The 17,196-nt window shown below is 46.7% G+C and overlaps 1 non-coding gene and 1 pseudogene across 1 annotated transcript; one reads left to right on the forward strand and one right to left on the reverse strand.

Annotated features, from left to right (window-relative positions):
• Positions 1–26: 26 nt before the first annotated feature.
• LOC117094164 lies at positions 27–16,022 on the reverse strand (annotated as a pseudogene).
• LOC117095483 lies at positions 10,650–10,712 on the forward strand. The gene has a single exon (XR_004442022.1). It is a non-coding gene; the product is annotated as a U7 small nuclear RNA (small nuclear RNA).
• Positions 16,023–17,196: the final 1,174 nt, after the last annotated feature.

Raw genomic sequence — 17,196 nt, forward strand, 5'->3', positions numbered from 1 at the left:
GCTGGCTAGTGCCTCTTAAAGGGCCATCAACCCACTTTACTACACCTAGAATTTGGAGGGAACCGACGTTGCAGGTTTGAGGCTCAGCACAAATTTGAGGTGTTGTCCAGCAGAGGGAGCATTTGATATATTTTTGGTTTTGTTTTTGAGATGCAATCTCGCTCTGTCACCCAGGCTGGAGTGCAGTGGCGCAATCTCAGCTCACTGCAACCTCTGCCTCCCGGGTTCAAGCAATTCTTCTTGAGGCCTCAGCCTCCCGAGTAGCTGGAACTACAGGTGCGTGCCACCACACCCAGCTAATTTTTGTACTTTGAGTAGAGACGAGGTTTCACCATATTGGCCAGGCTGATCTTGAATTCCTGAACTTGTGATCTGACTGCCTCAGCCTCCCAGAGTGCTGGACTACAGGTGTGAGCCACCGTGCCCGGCCCACATTTGATATTCTTAAGAGGCAGAGTGAAGAAATGGATCATTAGAATGACCTTAGAAGAGGCCAGGCGAAGTGGCTCATGCCTGCAATCCCAGCACTTTAGGAGTTCCAGGCGAGTGGATCACTTGAGGCCAGGAGTTTGAGATCCAGCCTGGGTGACATGGTGAAACCCATCTCTACTAAAAATACAAAAATTACCAGGGAGTGGTGGCACATGCCTGTAATCTGTCTCCAAAAAAAAAAAAAAAAAAAAATGACCTTCGAAGATATGACCCAAAGTAAGTGATTCTCCTGCCTCAGCCTCCTGAGTATCTGGAACTACAGGAGTGTGCCACCAAGCCCGGCTAATTTTTGTATTTTTATTTATTTGTTTGTTTGTTTTTATTTTAATTATTTTTGAGATGGAGTCTCACTCTGTCACCTAGGCTAGAATGCAGTGGCATGATCTCAGCTGCAACCTCTTCCTGCCAGGTTCTAGTGATTCTCTTGCCTCAGTCTCCCAAGTAACTGGGACTATAGGCACCCGCTACCACACCTAGCTAATTTTTGTATTTTTAGTAGAGACAGGGTTTCACCATGTTGGCCAGCCTGGTCTTGAACTCCTGACCTCAAGTGATCCACCTGTAGGGTCTAGACCTACAGGGCTTAGCGGGTGTTCTCCCCGTGTGTGGAGATGAGAGACTGTAATAAATAAAGACACAAGACAAAGAGATAAAGAGAAAACAGCTGGGCCTGGGGGACCACTACCATCAAGACTTGGAGACTGGTAGTGGCACCGAACAGCTGGGCGCGCTGATATTTATTGCATACAAGACAAGGGGGCAGGGTAAGAAGGGTGACTCTTCTAAGTGATTGATAAGGTGAAACAAGTCACGTGATCACAGGACAGGGTGCCCTTCCGTCTTAGGTAGTCGAAGCAGAGAGAGAATACGTCAGCATTTTCTTCTATGCGCTTATAAGAAAGATCAGGCTGGGAGCGGTGGCTCACGCCATCCCATCACTTTGGGAGGCCGACGTGAGTGGATCACAAGGTCAGGAGATCAAGACCATCCTGGCTAACACAGTGAAACTCCGTTGCTACTAAAAATACAAAAAAAAATTAGCTGGGCGTGGTGGCCGGCACCTGTAGTCCGCTACTGGGAAGGCTGAGGCAGGAGAATGGCGTGAACCTGGGAGGCGGAGCTTGCAGTGAGCCGCGATCGCACCACTGCACTCTAGCCTGGGCCACAGAGCAAGACTCCGTCTCAAAAAAAAAAAAGAAAAGAAAGATCAAAGACTTTAAGACTTTCACTATTTCTTCTACTGCTATCTACTACAAACTTCAAAGAGGAACCAGGAGTATGGGAGGAACATGAAAGTGGACAAGCACCACAGGGAGGGGTTTAGGCCTCCGGATGATGCGGGCAGGCCTGGATCATATCCAGCCTCCCACAAGAAGCTGGTGGAGCAGAGTGTTCCCTGACTCCTCCAGGGAAAGGAGACTCCCTTTCGCGGTCAGATAAGTAATGGGTGTCTTCCCAGACACTGGCATTACCGCATGACCAAGGAGCCCTCAAGCGGACCTTGTGTGGGCATGACAGAGGGCTCACCTCTTGCCTTCTAGGTCACTTCTCACAATGTCCCTTCAGCACCTCACCCTATACCTGTCGGTTATTCCTAAGTTTTATTAGTAATGCAACAAAGAGTAATATTAAAAACTAATGATTAATAATGTTTATAATAATGATTGATAATTATCCGTGATCATCTCTATATCTAATTTGTATTCTGATTATTCTTATTCTAACTATTTTCTTTATTATACTGAAACAGTCTGTGCCTTGAGTCTCTTGCCTCAGCACCTGGGTAATCCTCCACCCACACTTCCTTGGTCTTAGACCTGCGGGCCTCAGCCTGGTCAGCCAGGAGCTTCTTGCAGGCCTTGTCTGCCTTCAGCTTGTGGATGTGTTCCAGGAGAATCCGCTTGTGTTTGAACACATTCCCCTTCACCTTCAGGTACAGGCTGTGATACATGTGGTGACCAATCTTAGATTCACGGTATCTTCTGAGTAGCCAGCAGAATCCTCATTCTCCTTATCCACGTGACCTCTGGCATTTGGACGTTGGTTGTACCCTCCTGCTTACCTATGCCCGTGTGCCTGCCCTTCCAGCGGGCCAAGGTGTTTTTCCGACATGGAGCCGGGGAATGGACCATCACAGGCTTGTGGATGATCAGCCCATCTTTGATTAGCTTTTGGATCTGCTGATGGGAGCTGGCATTGGCGATTTCACTGGTCTCATTGGGGTCCAACCAGACCTTCTTCTTGCCACAGCGGAGGACACTAGAAGTGAACCTCTTCTAAAGCCTGAGCGTACTTATGGCTGCGGCTGCAGCAGCGAAAGGAAAGAGCTCTGTTATTTCGGGTTCTTAAAATGTTTAAAATTGGCATATTAGAGTGCTTAAAAGATACGTCTGCAGATTTGAGTTTAAATTGGGTCACTGAATAATTGATTTAGAATTTTAAAGTTTCTTATTGAGATTGCAAGTAGAACCAGAACATTAAAAAAATAATGAAATAAGGCCAGGTGCGGTGGTTCATGCCTGTAATCTCAGCACTTTGGGAGGCTGAGGCGGGCAGATCACAAGGCTGGGAGATCGAGACCATCCTGGCTAACATGGTGAAACCCCGTTTCTTTTTTTTTTTTTTTTTTTTTTGAGGCAGAGTCTCGCTCTGTCGCCCGGACTGGAGTGCAGTGGCCAGATCTCAGCTCACTGCAAGCTCCGCCTCCCGGGTTTACGCCATTCTCCTGCCTCAGCCTCCCGAGTAGCTGGGACTACAGGCGCCCGCCACCTCGCCCGGCTAGTTTTTTTTTTTGTATTTTTAGTAGAGACGGGGTTTCACCATGTTAGCCAGGATGGTCTCGATCTCCTGACCTCGTGATCCGCCCGTCTCGGCCTCCCAAAGTGCTGGGATTACAGGCTTGAGCCACCGCGCCCGGCCGAAACCCCGTTTCTACTAAAAATACAAAAAATTAGCCAGGCGTGGTGGCGGGCACCTGTAGTCTCAGCTACTGGAGAGGCTGAGGCAGGAGAATGGCGTGAACCCTGGAGGTGCAGCTTGCAGTGAGGCAGAATTGCACCACTGCACTCCAGCCTCGGTGACAGAGTGAGACTCCCTCTCAAAAAAAAAAAGAAATTAAGATTTACTGTATTTATATGTTTACTTTTATTAGTTTGCAGTAAGGGTATTAAGGAGGCTGATTTATCAATCAATCACTTTAAAAAAAAGAAATAAAATATATTGGATGAACAACTGCAGTATAAGCTGCCTAAAGTAGTTTTTTTTTTTTTTTTGAGATGGAGTCTTGCTCTGTTGCGCGGGCTGGAGTGCAGTGGCCGGATCTCAGCTCACTGCAAGCTCTGCCTCCCGGGTTCACGCCATTCTCCTGCCTCAGCCTCCCGAGTAGCTGGGACTACAGGCGCCCGCCACCTTGCCCGGCTAATTTTTTGTATTTTTTCGTAGAGACGGGGTTTCACCATGTTAGCCAGGATGGTCTCAATCTCCTGACCTCGTGATCCGCCCGTCTCGGCCTCCCAAAGTGCTGGGATTACAGGCTTGAGCCACCACGCCCGGCCCTAAAGTAGTTTTAATTTTGAAAAAAGACCAACCAATTATTAATTAAAGACCCCTTGGCTGGGTGCAGGGGCTTACACCTGTAATCCCAGCACTTTGGGAGGCCAATCATTTGAAGCCAGAAGTTGAAGACCAGCCTGGGCAACACAGTCAGACACCGTGCCTGGGCAACACAGTCAGACCCCGTTTCTAAAAAATGTTAACATTCACTAGATTTATGATGAGAATTACATGACTGGTAAGTTGAACTTAAAAGTTTTAAAAATACTTATGTTTTAAAATTTATATTTTTCCTATTCAACATAGTATTGGAAGTTCTGGCCAGAGCAATCAGGCAAGAAAAAGAAAAAAAGGGCCTTCAAATAGGAAGAGAGGAAGTCAAACTATCCCTGTTTGAAGATGACATGATCCTATATCTAGAAAACCCCATCATCTCAGCCCCAAAGCTTCTTAAGCTGATTAGCAACTTCAGCAAAGTCTCAAGATACAAAATCAATGTGCAAAAATTGCTAGCATTCCTATATACCAACAACAGACAAGCAGAGAGCCAATTCATGAACGAACTCCCATTCACTATTGCCACAAAAAGAATAAACCACCTAGGAATAGAGCTAACGAGAGAAGTGAAAGATCTCTGCAAGGAGAACTACAAACCGGTGTGCAGAGAACTCAGCGATGACATAAACAAATGGAAAAACATTCCATGCTCATGGATAGGAAGAATCAACATCGTAAAATGGCCATGCTAGTCAAAGCAATTTATAGATTCAGTGCTATCGCCGTTAAACTACAATTGTCATTCTTCACAGAACTAGAAAAAACTGTTAAAATTCACACAGAATGAAAAAAGAGCCCAAATAGCTAAGGCAATCCTAAGCAAAAAGAATAAAGCTGCATGCATCACGCTACCTGACTTCAAACTACACTACAGGGCCACAGTAACCAAACAGCATGGTACCGGTAAAAGAACAGACACATAACTTTCTAACAGGTCTGGAAGCTCTGAGTTTATCTTGGGACCTCAAGAGGAGAGGATCACCCAACTCACAGGTGTTAGAGGATGCAAACCCATGGCTGGGCTTGGCTTTAATAGTCTTTTTTTTTTTTTTTTTTTTTGAGACGGAGTCTCGCTCTGTCGCCCGGGCTGGAGTGCAGTGGCCGGATCTCAGCTCACTGCAAGCTCCGCCTCCCGGGTTCATGCCATTCTCCTGCCTCAGCCTCCCGAGTAGCTGGGACTACAGGCGCCCGCCACCTCGCCCAACTAGTTTTTTGTATTTTTTAGTAGAGACGGGGTTTCACCGTGTTAGCCAGGATGGTCTTGATCTCCTGACCTCGTGATCCGCCCGTCTCGGCCTCCCAAAGTGCTGGGATTACAGGCTTGAGCCACCAGCGCCCGGCCGGCTTTAATAGTCTTATCTGAAATTCCTTGTGAAACAGAGTTTCATTAAAGCCAATCCAAAAGTCCTATGTAAGTAAAAATAACGATTCTTGCTGCACTTTATGCAGATAATCAGGCCAAGTATAAGATTGTAGGATATAATAAATTCCTCTTCAAAGGTTTTAGCCTGTAAATTGTTAAGTACAACGAGTTCTGAGATCCTCTTCAAAGAACCAACGTATCATTATGTTCAGCTCTACTGTTCTTTGTTCTTCATTTTAAAGTTTCTCATTCTTTACATCTCCTTGCCCCTAGTTATAGTAAACAACCCCCTCCTAGCCTCTATCACCTGCTATGACCTTAGTCACCCTTGGCCACCTGCTCTGTTCTTAGTCATCCTGAGTCACCTGTTCTGTAACCATCCTTCCTGCCAAACTACCTATCCTGCCACTCCGGCTCATACCCCTACTCTCTTTAAAATAGCCAATTGGAATTAGCTTAGACTGTGTGGTCCAACCCTAGCCAATAGGGGAAAGACACAGCAGTAGGGACTAGCTGCGTTAGGATAAGAACCCCTTCCCCTCCCTTGTTGAGGTCTTCTCTTGCCATTGCTCCATCCGTGAGACACACCCTTCTATAGAAGTAAAACTGCTTTGCTGAGAAAATTAAATTTATGCTCCAGTGCTATTTCTTTTTTTGTTATTCATTTTTGAGATGGAGTCTTGCTCTGTTGCCCAGGCTGGAGTGCAGTGGCGTGATCTCAGCTCAGTGCAAACTCCGCCTCCCTGGTTCACTCCATTCTCCTGCCTCAACCTCCCAAGTAGATGGGACTACAGGTGCCTGCCACCACACCTGGCTAATTTTTTGTGTTTTTAGTAGAGACGGGGTTTCACTGGGTTAGCCAGGATGGCCTCGATCTCCTAACCTCGTGATCCGGCCACCTTGGCCTCCCAAATTGCTGGGATTACAGGTGTGAGCCACTGAGCCTGCCCTTGAGTGCTCTTTCTTTTGCAGCACTGAAAATTTCTTTCTTTTTTTTTTTTTTTTTTTTTTTTTTGAGACGGAGTCTTGCTCTGTCGCCCAGGCTGGAGTGCAGTGGCCGGATCTCAGCTCACTGCAAGCTCCACCTCCCAGGTTTACGCCATTCTCCTGCCTCAGCCTCCCAAGTAGCTGGGACTACAGGCGCCCGCCACCTCGCCCGGCTAGTTTTTTTTTTTTTGTATTTTTTAGTAGAGAAGGGGTTTCACCATGTTAGCCAGGATGGTCTCGATCTCCTGACCTCTGATCCGCCCGTCTCGGCCTCCCAAAGTGCTGGGATTACAGGCTTGAGCCACCGCGCCCGGCCTGAAAATTTATTTCTAACAGGACTAAAGTTTATTCATAATTAGTGCTTGCCAAAAATGAGGACCGAAGAGAAAAATTTTGATCCAAAGCTTATCATACGTTTGTCATTAAATCCTAGTTTCATTAATTGTTTTTAAGGTTTTGGCCTACATTTTAGAATCACCCTGCTTATTCCTGTGAATCAAGAGGTGATCTTCCGCAGCTTGGAAAAAAAAAAAAAAAAGGGATGGGTAAGGTAAAAAGGTGAATCAATATGCTAGCTCTGGGCAATTATCTTTCAGATTTTGCCAGGTAAAGAAAGTGAGTAAGGTGCTCATAACCCGGAGGTTTCTTTGCTTGGGAAAGTAAAACCAAGGAACTTCATAGACCTTCAAAGGGGAATTCTATATCTTGGCAAATAAAATTTTCTTTTTTTGAGACAGAGTTTTGCTCTTGTTGCCCAGGCTGGAGGACAATGGAACAATCTCGGCTCACTGCAACCTCTGCCTCCCCAGGTTCAAGCAATTCTCCAGCCTCAGCCTTCTGAGTAGCTGCGATCACAGGCATGTGCCACCATACCCCATTAAGTTTTTGTATTTTTGGTAGAGACGGAGTTTCTCCATGTTGGTCAGGCTGGTCTTGAACTCCTGACCTTAGGTGATCTGCTTGCCTTGGCCTCCCAAAGTGCTGGGATTACAAGCTTGAGCCACCGCGCCCAGCTGGCAAGTAAAATTTTAGATGGAAATTATCTGCCACATCACACTTGTGGGAATTGCTGTCTTCACTCTACTATTTACAATAGTGTTATACACAGTAGCATTTTCTAACTAAAATATTGGACAGTTTGCATTGCTGTCGTATTTTGATTAATTATTATCCTTATAACCGGGATAACAGTTACTGACAAAAAGGAAGCATATAAGTTTTACTATCACAAAGCCAGCTAGGATTTTTTGGGGAGAAGGAGTCTCGCTCTGTCACCCAGGCCGGAGTGCAGTGGCGCAATCTTGGCTCACTGCAAGCTCCGCCTTCTGGGTTCAGGCCATTCTCCTGCCTCAGCCTCCGAGTAGCTGGGACCACAGGCGCCTGCCGTCGCACCTGGCTAATTTTTTGTGTTTGTTTAGTAGAGACGGGGTTTAACCGTGTTAGCCAGGATGGTCTCGATCTCCTGACCTCGTGATCTGCCCACCTCGGCCTCCAAAAGTGCTGGGATTACGGGCGTGATTACAGACTGCATATTGAAAAGGCTAGGGTGGGAGGGACAGCTTTTTCGCAGGCTTCGTGAAGGACATGCCTGGTGGATCCAATCCCCTGAGCCCTATACAAATCAGACACCACCTCCTCCAGCCTCTGAATATATAGCTGGCTGGTATCCACCACACTTGGGAACCTCCTCTTTCGGCTTTGGGCCTTCCTCCCTCTGTCTCTGTAGAGGGGAGCTTCTTCCTTCTCTCTTCTCCCTTCCTTCTTGCCCCTTCTTGCCTGTTAAACATTCCGCTCCTTAAAACCATTAATAATAATAAAAAAGAACAGACACATAAAAATGGAACAGAATAGAGAACCCAGAAATAAGACCGCACACTTATAACTATCTGATCTTTGACAAAACCTGATAAAAACAAGCAATGGGGAAAGAATTCCTTATTCAATAAGCTGGGAGTACTGGCTAGCCATATGCAGAAAATTTAAACTAGACCACTTCCTTACACCATATACAAAAATTAACTCAAGATGGATTAAAGGCTTAAATGTAAAACCTAAAACCATAAAATTCCTGGAAGACAATCTAGGAAATACTATTCCAGACATAGGCACGGGCAAATATTTCATGATGAATACGCCAAAAGCAATTGCATATTGCAATTCCATATTGGCCAGGCTGGTCTCGAACTCCTGACCTCAGGTGATCTGCCCGCCTTGGCCTCCCACAGTGCTGGGATTATAGGTGTGAGCCACTGCACCTGGCCCCAAGTTTCAGGTTGAATTGTAATCACCAGGTGTTGAGGGAGAGACCTGCTGGGAAGTGATTGGATTATGGAGGCGTTTTCCCCATCCTGTTCTTATGATAGTGAGTGAGTTCTCACGAGATCTGATGGTTTTATAAGGAGCTCTTCCCCCTTAGCTTTGTTCACTCTGTCTTGCCTACTGCTGTGTAAGATGTACCTCTTCTCTTCCACCATGATTGCAAGTTTGCTGAGGCCTCCCCAGCCATGCAGAACTGTGAGTCAATTAAACCTCTTTTCTTTATAAATTACCCAGTCTGAGGTATGACTTTATAGCAGTGTGAAAACAGACTAATACATATAAAGATACATGGACGTGTATGTTCATTACAGCATTATTCACAGTAGCAAAGACATGGAATCAACCTAAATGCCCATCAATGATAGACTGGATAAAGAAAATGTGGTACATATACACCATGGAATACTATGCAGCCATAAAAATATGAGATCATATTCTTTGCAGGGACATGGGTGGAGCCAGAGGCTATTATCCTCAGCAAACTAACGCAGGAACGGAAAACCAAATACTGCATGTTCCTACTTATAAGTGGGAGATAAGGCCAGGCACAGTGGCTCATGCCTGTAATCCCAGCACGTTGGGAGGCCGAGGTGGGCAGATCACGAGCTCAGGAGATCAAGATCATCCTGGTCAACACGGTGAAACCCCGTCTCTACTAAAGATACAAAAAATTAGCCAGGTGAGGTGGCAGGCGCCTGTAGTCCCAGCTACTTGGGAGGCTGAGGCAGGAGAATGGGGTGAACCTGGGAGATGGGAGTTGCAGTGCGCCGAGATTGCACCACTGCACTCCAGCCTGGGCGACAGGCGAGACGCCGTCTCAAATAAATAAATAAATAAATATGGGAGCTAAATAATGAGAACACATGGATACATAGAGGTGAACACACACTGGGGCCTATTGGAGGGTGGAGGGTGGGAGGAGGGAGAGGATCAGGAAAAATAACTAATGTGTAGTAGGTTTAATACCTTGGTGATGAAATAATTTGTACAACAAACATCCATGACACACATTTACCTGTGTAACAAACCTGCACATCCTGCACATGTACCCCTGAACTTGAAAGGTAAAAAGGACAGACGTGGTGGCTCACGACTGTAACCCCAGCATTTTGGGAGGCCAAGGCAGGTGGATCACGAGGTCAGGAGTTCAAGACCACCCTGGCCAACTTAGTGAAACCCTATCTGTACTAAAAATACAAAAAATTAGCTAGGCCTGGTGGCGGGCGCCTGTAATCCTAGCTACTTGGGAGGCTGAGGCAGGAGAATCACTTGAGCCCGGGAGGCGGAGGTTGCAGCGAGCCAAGATCACGCCAGTACACACCAGCCCAGGCCACAGTGTGAGACTCCATCTTAAAAAAAAAAGGTAAAAAAATAAAAAATCGGTTAAAATAAAATAAAATTTGTATATTAAGAATTGAGAAAAAAAATTGAATATTCATTTTTAAAAGCCAATGTCAATTCTAAATAACCTTTCCTCTACACATAAGCCACCATCAGTGGCATCAAGAAAACTTATGTGGCCAGGCACGGTGGCTCATGCCTGTAATCCTAGCACTTTAGGAGGCTGAGGCAGGAGGATTCCTTGAGCCCAAGAGTTCAAGACCAGCCTGGGATACAAAGTAAGACTCCATCTCTACAAAAAAATCAAATAATTAGCTGGGCGTGGTGTCACGTGCCTGTAGTCTCACTTACTTGGGTGGCTGAGATGAGAAGATTGTTTGAGCCTGGGAGGTTGAGGCTGTAGTGAGCTATAATCCAGCCACTGCACTCCAGCCTGGGTGACAGAGTGAGACTCTGTCTCAAAAAAAAGAAAAGAAAAGAAAAGAAAACTCATAGCTGCTTTGGAAAGCAGTTTGGAAGTTCCCCAAAAAGCTAAATGTAGTGTTACAACTCTTTTAGGATTTGTCTAGTGGGGTTTTTGGTTTTTGCTGGAAAGTCCCCTAAGTAAAAAAGCAAAATAAAACATAACAAAAAACAAAAATCTAAATATGGAGTTACTATGTCTTAGCAATTCCACTCCTAGGTATATACCCAAAAGAATTGAAAAAGGGACTAGGGGAGGGATAGCATTAGCAGAAATACCTAATGTAGACGACGAGCTGATGGGTGCAGCAAACCACCATGGTACGTGTATACCTGTGTAATAAACCTGCACATTCTGCACATGTATCCCAGAACTGAAAGTATATATAAAAAAAAAGAATTGAAAACATATGTCTACACAAAAACTTGTGCATTAATGTTCATAGCATTGTTCGTAATAGACAAAAAAATGGAAACAACCCAATTGTCCAACAGCTGTCAAATGGATAAACTAAATGTGGAATATTCACACTATGGAATATTATCGTAGCTAGGGGCGGTGGCTCATGCCTGTAATCCCAGCATTTGAGAGGCTGAGGCAGGCAAATCTCTTGAGCCCAGAAATTCGAGAATAGCCTGGGGAACATGATGAAACCCATCTCTACAAAAAATACAACAATTAGCTAGGTGTGGTGGTGTGCACCTGTAACGCCAGCGACTTGGGAGGCTGAGGTGGGAGATTTGTTCCAGTCCGAAGGTGGAAGTTGAAGTGAGCCAAGCCACTGCACTCCAGCCTCCTGGGTAACAGAGTGAGAACCTGTCTCACAAAAAAAAAAAAAAAAAAAGAAAATAATATTATCCAGCTATACAATGAGGTACTGACACGTATCCAACATGGATGAACCTTAAAAACATGTTGAGCAAAGGAAGCCAGTCACAAAAGACCACAGAATGTATGACTTCATTATATGAAATGTCCAAAATATGCTAAGCTACAGAGACAGCAAGTAGATGAGTGGATGCATAGCGTTGGTATAGGGTAGAGTGGTGAAGGCAGGGAGTGATAGTAAATGGGTATGTGGTTTCTTTTTGGGATGATGAAATGTTCTAAAATTATATTGTGGTGATGGTCACAAAACTGTATATACTAAAAACCACTGAATTGTACTTTTTTTGAGACGGAGTCTTGCTCTTTTGCCCAGGCTGGAGTGCAGTGGCACAATCTCGGCTCATTGCAACCTCTGCCTCCCAGGTTCAACGACTCTCTTGCCTCAGCCTCCCAAGTAGCTGGGATCACAGGCATGCACCATCATACCTGGCTAATTTTTGTATTTTTAGTAGAGATGGGGTTTTGCCATGTTGGCCAAGCTAGTCTTGAACTCTTTTTTTTTTTTTTGAGACGGAGTCTCGCTCAGTCGCCTTGGCTGGAGGGCTGGAGTGCAGTGATACAATCTCGGCTCACTGCAACTTCTGCCTCCTGGGTTCAGGCAATTCTCCTGCCTCAGCCTCTGAGTAGCTGGGGCTATAGGCGTGTGCCACCATGGCCAGCTAATTTTTGTATTTTTGGTAGAGACAGGGTTTCACTATATTGGTCAGGCTGGTCTTGAACTTATGACCTTGTGATCCACCTGCCTCGGCCTTACAAAGTGCTGGGATTACAGGCGTGAGCCATCGTGCCCAGCCTGAATTGTACATTTTAATGAGTGAATTTTGTGTTATGTGAATTATATCTCAATAAAGCTGTTTGTAAAACATGCAGAGGCACGACCATAGCTCACTGTAGCCTTGACCACCTGGCCTGAAGCAATCCTCCCGCCTGTCTCCCAAGTATCTGAGAATACATGCTTGTACCACCATACCAGACCCTCACTGCTCCTTGGTTAGGTGCCCCGCTAGCTGCATGAGGCTCCTGCCTGCCTGTCCTCAAAGGCTCCCCACCTCGTGGGAACTCATGTTCTCAACTCTCTTTGCACACCCCTCTGCCACCAATTCCATCCTCTCGGTGCTGGCTGTCTTCTGCCAGTGGCTAGGGGTGAAACAGTTTGGCAAAGTAGATTGCAGGACTAATGGCCAGTTTGTTGTCTGCTTTTTAACTCTTGGCAAGAGATCTATTTAGAAATGGTGTTGGCCTGGCACAGTGGCTCAAGCCTGTAATCACAACACTTTGGGAGGCTGAGGCAAGAGGATCTTTTGAGCCCAGGAGTTGGAGACCAGCCTGAGCACACAGCAAGACCTTGTCTCTACAGAAAATTTAAAAAAAATTATCTGGGCCGGGTGCGATGCCTCACACCTGTAATCTCAGCACTTTGGGCGGCTGAGGTGGGTGGATCATTTGAGGTCAGGAGTTCGAGACTAGCCTGGCCAATATGGTGAAACCCCATCTCCACTAAAAACACAAAAATTAGCCAGGAGCAGTAGCAGGTGCCTGTAATTCCAGCTACTTGGGAGGCTGAGGCATGAGAATCGCTTGAACTCAGGAGGCAGATTTTGCAGTGAGCTGAGATCATGCCACTGTGCTCCAACCTGGGTGACAGAGTGAGACTCAGTCTCAATAAATACATACATACATACATAAATTAAAATTTAAAAATTATCTGGGCATGGTGGCATGTGCCTATAGTCCCAGGTACTCAGTGGCTGAAGTGGAAGGATCTCTTGAGCCCAGGAGTTCAAGGCTGCAGTGAGCAGTGATTGCGTTACTGCACTCCAGCCTGGACGGGGGGAGATCCCGTCTCTAAAAGTAAAAAAGCATTGTAATGCGCTTTAGGCCAGTGTAGGAACACTCTGGAGCAGGATGACATACCCGCTGTGTGGCGCGGGGCAGGTTGCCCTCTCTGAGCCTGTGAGGTAGACAGGTGCCTGGCCGCTTGGGTCAGTGTCTGCTGAACAACTCCTAACCCGGAGCGGGCTGGCTCTGTGTCGAGCTCTGTAGGTAGTAACTCATTAATCCTCACAATAAGCTTTGAAATCCTCACAATAAGTTTTAATAAGCTCAGTAGTATCACCCCATTTGACAGATGAGAAACCAAGGCACAGAACGGTTAAGTAACTTGCCCGAGTTATTCATGGCAAGTGTGGACTTCAAACCAGATGGGCTGCCTCCAGAGTCCATGTTCTTTTTTTTGAGATGAAGTCTCACTCTGTTGCCATACTGGAGTGCAGTGGTGTGATCTCAGCTCACTGCAGCCTCCAACTCCCTGGTTCAAGCGATTCTCCTGCCTCAGCTTCCCGAGGAGCTGGGATTATAGGCATGCACCACCATGCCCAGCTAATTTTTAGTAGAGACGGTGTTTCACCATGTTGACCAAGATGGTCTCAATCTCTTGACCTTGTGATCCACCCACCTCGGCCTCCCAAAGTGCTGGGATTACAGGTGTGAGCCACTGTGCCTGGCCAAGAGTAATGTTCTTAATCTGTTTATTCTACTGCTCCTGGCAGACTAACCCTAAGTTTATCGATAACAGTAAAAAGAGAGGCTGCTGTTAACACCTCTGTGCATCTCATTTAGTTCTCTACAAGGAGGCTCAGTGATCCTGAGTCACCCGTCCAGTGTTTACACACAGCCAGTTAGAGCAGAACCTGTTTGTATCTTGATCAGTCCAATTTCAAGTGTTCTGTTTCTACAGCCTTGTCCAGCATTTGGCCCAAGCCTAGTGTTTATGGACCACTGGTGTTAGGTTCCCACTTTTTTCAAAGGCTCCACCTATGGGCAGGGCTTTGGAGGAGTAAAACCGACCCCCAACACACACATGTTCATGCACACACAGGGTTTTCACGTTCGTTTCTTCAACTTCTTCCCTGGACCACCTAAGGCTGGTCAGTTATCCCCCTCTTTCTCCTTTTCTGCACCTTCTAGCAAAGAGAGCTAGTCTGGGATCCAGGAAAAAAAATTTACAAATGAACTGCTTGCTGGTTATTTTTAAAACTACATATTATTCAAACACCTTTGAGGTCATGTGTCTGCCTCCATTTCCTCTCTATAATTAATCATAGAGCCAGAAATCTGACACATAATTTTTTTTTTTTGAGATGGAGTTTCGCCTGGAGTGCAATGGTACGGTCTTGGCTCACTCCAACCTCTGCCTCCTGGGTTCGAGCAATTCTCTTGCCTCAGCCTCCTGAGTAGCTGGGATTACAGGCGCGTGCCACCATGCCCAGCTAATTTTTGTACTTTTAGTAGAGATGGGGTTTCACCATGTTGGCTAGGCTGGTCTCAAACTCCTGACCTTGTGATCTGCCCACCTCGGCCTCCCAAAGTGCTGGGATTACCGGTGTGAGCCACCACGCCTGGCCCTTTTTTTTTTTTCTTTTTGAGACAGGGTCTCACTCTGTCACCCAGGCTGGAGTGTTCAGTGGTGCCATCTCAGCTCACTGCAACCTCCGCCTCCTGGGTTCAAGCGATTCTCCTGCCTCAGCTTCCCGAGTAGCTGAGACTACAGGTGCGCACCACCACACCCAGCTAATTTTTGTATTTTTAGTAGAGATGGGATTTCCCCACATTGGCCAGACTGGTCTCAGACTCTTGACCTGAAAGTGATCCGCCCGCCTTGGCCTCTCAAAGTGTTGGGATTACAGGTGTGAGCCACCACGCCTGACCTCCCCCTCCCCACTTTCAGTCCACCATAGTTCAGCTGGATCTGACACTGGCCTTCTGAGTGTGGTCAAATGAGACCTGGCCTGGCCAGTCAGAGAAGCCCATTCCCCTAACTCCTAGGTCTGGTTCAGGGTTGGGCACATGACCCCAACTGGATCAGTGAAACTCAAGTCTTAGAACTATTGGAGGCTCCACTAGTTTTGAGGAAGTTGCAGCCTAGAAAGCTGGAACTTCTAGAGACCATCTTTCTACTTCAGGGAGAAAGCCTGACAGAGAATGATACCAATCCTGAAGAAAGCAGAACCGAACAGATATTCCCATTGAGTCCCTGGATTCAGCCATTCCTGAAGCCACCACGACATCATCCCACACTTCTCAATTTCATGAGCAGGTAAATTCTCCTTTTGGTTTCAGCTACTTTGTTTTGAGTATTTGTCTCCTGCACCTAAAAGGTTCTGCCTCATTGTCCTCTCCATTGGAAGGTGAAGAAACTGAGGTCAGGGAAATGACTTTCTCAAGGTCACTCGGCTACTGAATGACAGAGCTGGAAGTGGAGTCCAGGTCTGTAAGGCCAGTGACACCTGCTATTTGGCAAGAAGCATGTGGTCTGGTTGTTACTGCTCAGTGCCACTCTGGGAGAGGCATGTGCCCATCATTCAGTACAGATGGCCCAGTGGGAGGATGCCCCCAGCCCCAGAGAACCATCACCAGGTGCCCCTCAAAGCTGGGCATACCCAGAGTGACCTGCATACTCCAGGGCCTGGCCCTGTGGTTTGTCTGCCCAATATAGCAGTGACTCAAACACATCAGAGCACACAGAACCATCTTCTTCAGGAAGGTGAAGACACAGTCCATGGCTCCAACCCCAGTTCACGTGCAGCCCCGATCCAAGACAGCTGGGCCCAGTGCCAAGGTCATTGGCCTGGGGTGAAGGGCACCTAAGCGGGGAGGCTGAACTGTGGCCAGGGTGGGAACTCTGTGCCTTTGGCTGGCCCCAAGGAAGTGTGGAGCTGAGCCAGTGCTTCCTGGTCGTCAGCCATTCCAAGGCTACCTTCAGGAGCTTTGCTATAGCCAAGTGAAATAGGAGAATCTTATTCTGAGACAGCATTCTGTTGCCCAGGCTGGAGTGCACTGGCACAATCTCAGCTCACTGCAGCCTCTGCCTCCCAAATTCAAGCGATTCTCTTGCCTCAGCCTCCTGAGTAGTTGGGACTACAGGCGCACACCACCCTGCCTGGCTAATTTTTGTATTTTTAGTAGAGATGGGGTTTTACCATGTTGGCCAGGATGGTCTCAATCTCCTGACCTCGTGATTTGCCTGCCTCGGCCTCCAAAAGTGCTGGGATTACAGGCATAAGCCACCATGCCCGTCCCTTTAATCATTTTTATGAACTGAAAACCAGTGTCACTTGTCAAAAATAAATATTGACCCCAAAGATAAATACAATGAAAACAAAACGATGTTGTTAAAGCTTAACTAGAGACACCTGCCCAACTTAAAGTATGAATCTGGATCCCGGGTCTTTCTTTCCAAAGGCATTAAAGACACACTAGTGCCAAGGCCGTGTCCTTGAAGTCCGATTGATTGCTGTGCTGTGGCCATGTACAGCCACCCTACTTCAGCCAGTGGTACACTTGTGTATCTCAAGCTTTGAGAAACACTGAGAGAAGCCAATCGTAAACTCTGAACAAATGCCCATGGGCCTTGGGAGGAACACATTCTAGGTGTAATTTCTCTTTTCTTTTTTTTAAGTTGTTTTCTTTTTTTTTTTTGAGACAGAGTCTCACCCTGTTGCCCAGGCTGGAGTGCTGTGGCGCGATCTCGGCTCACTGCAACCTCCGCCTCCTGGGTTCACGCCATTCTCCTGCCTCAGCCTCTTAAGTAGCTGGGATTATAGGCTCCCGCCACCACGCCTGGCTACTTTTTTGTATTTTTAGTAGAGATGGGGTTTCACTATGTGGGCCAGACTGGTCTCTAACTCCTGACCTCGTGATCCGCCCACCTCAGCCTCCCAAAGAGCTGGGATTA

The sequence above is a fragment of the Trachypithecus francoisi genome, unplaced genomic scaffold (genome assembly GCF_009764315.1).
Source record: "Trachypithecus francoisi isolate TF-2019V2 unplaced genomic scaffold, Tfra_2.0 Lachesis_group13, whole genome shotgun sequence".
In the NCBI taxonomy this organism is placed as follows: Eukaryota; Metazoa; Chordata; class Mammalia; order Primates; family Cercopithecidae; genus Trachypithecus; species Trachypithecus francoisi.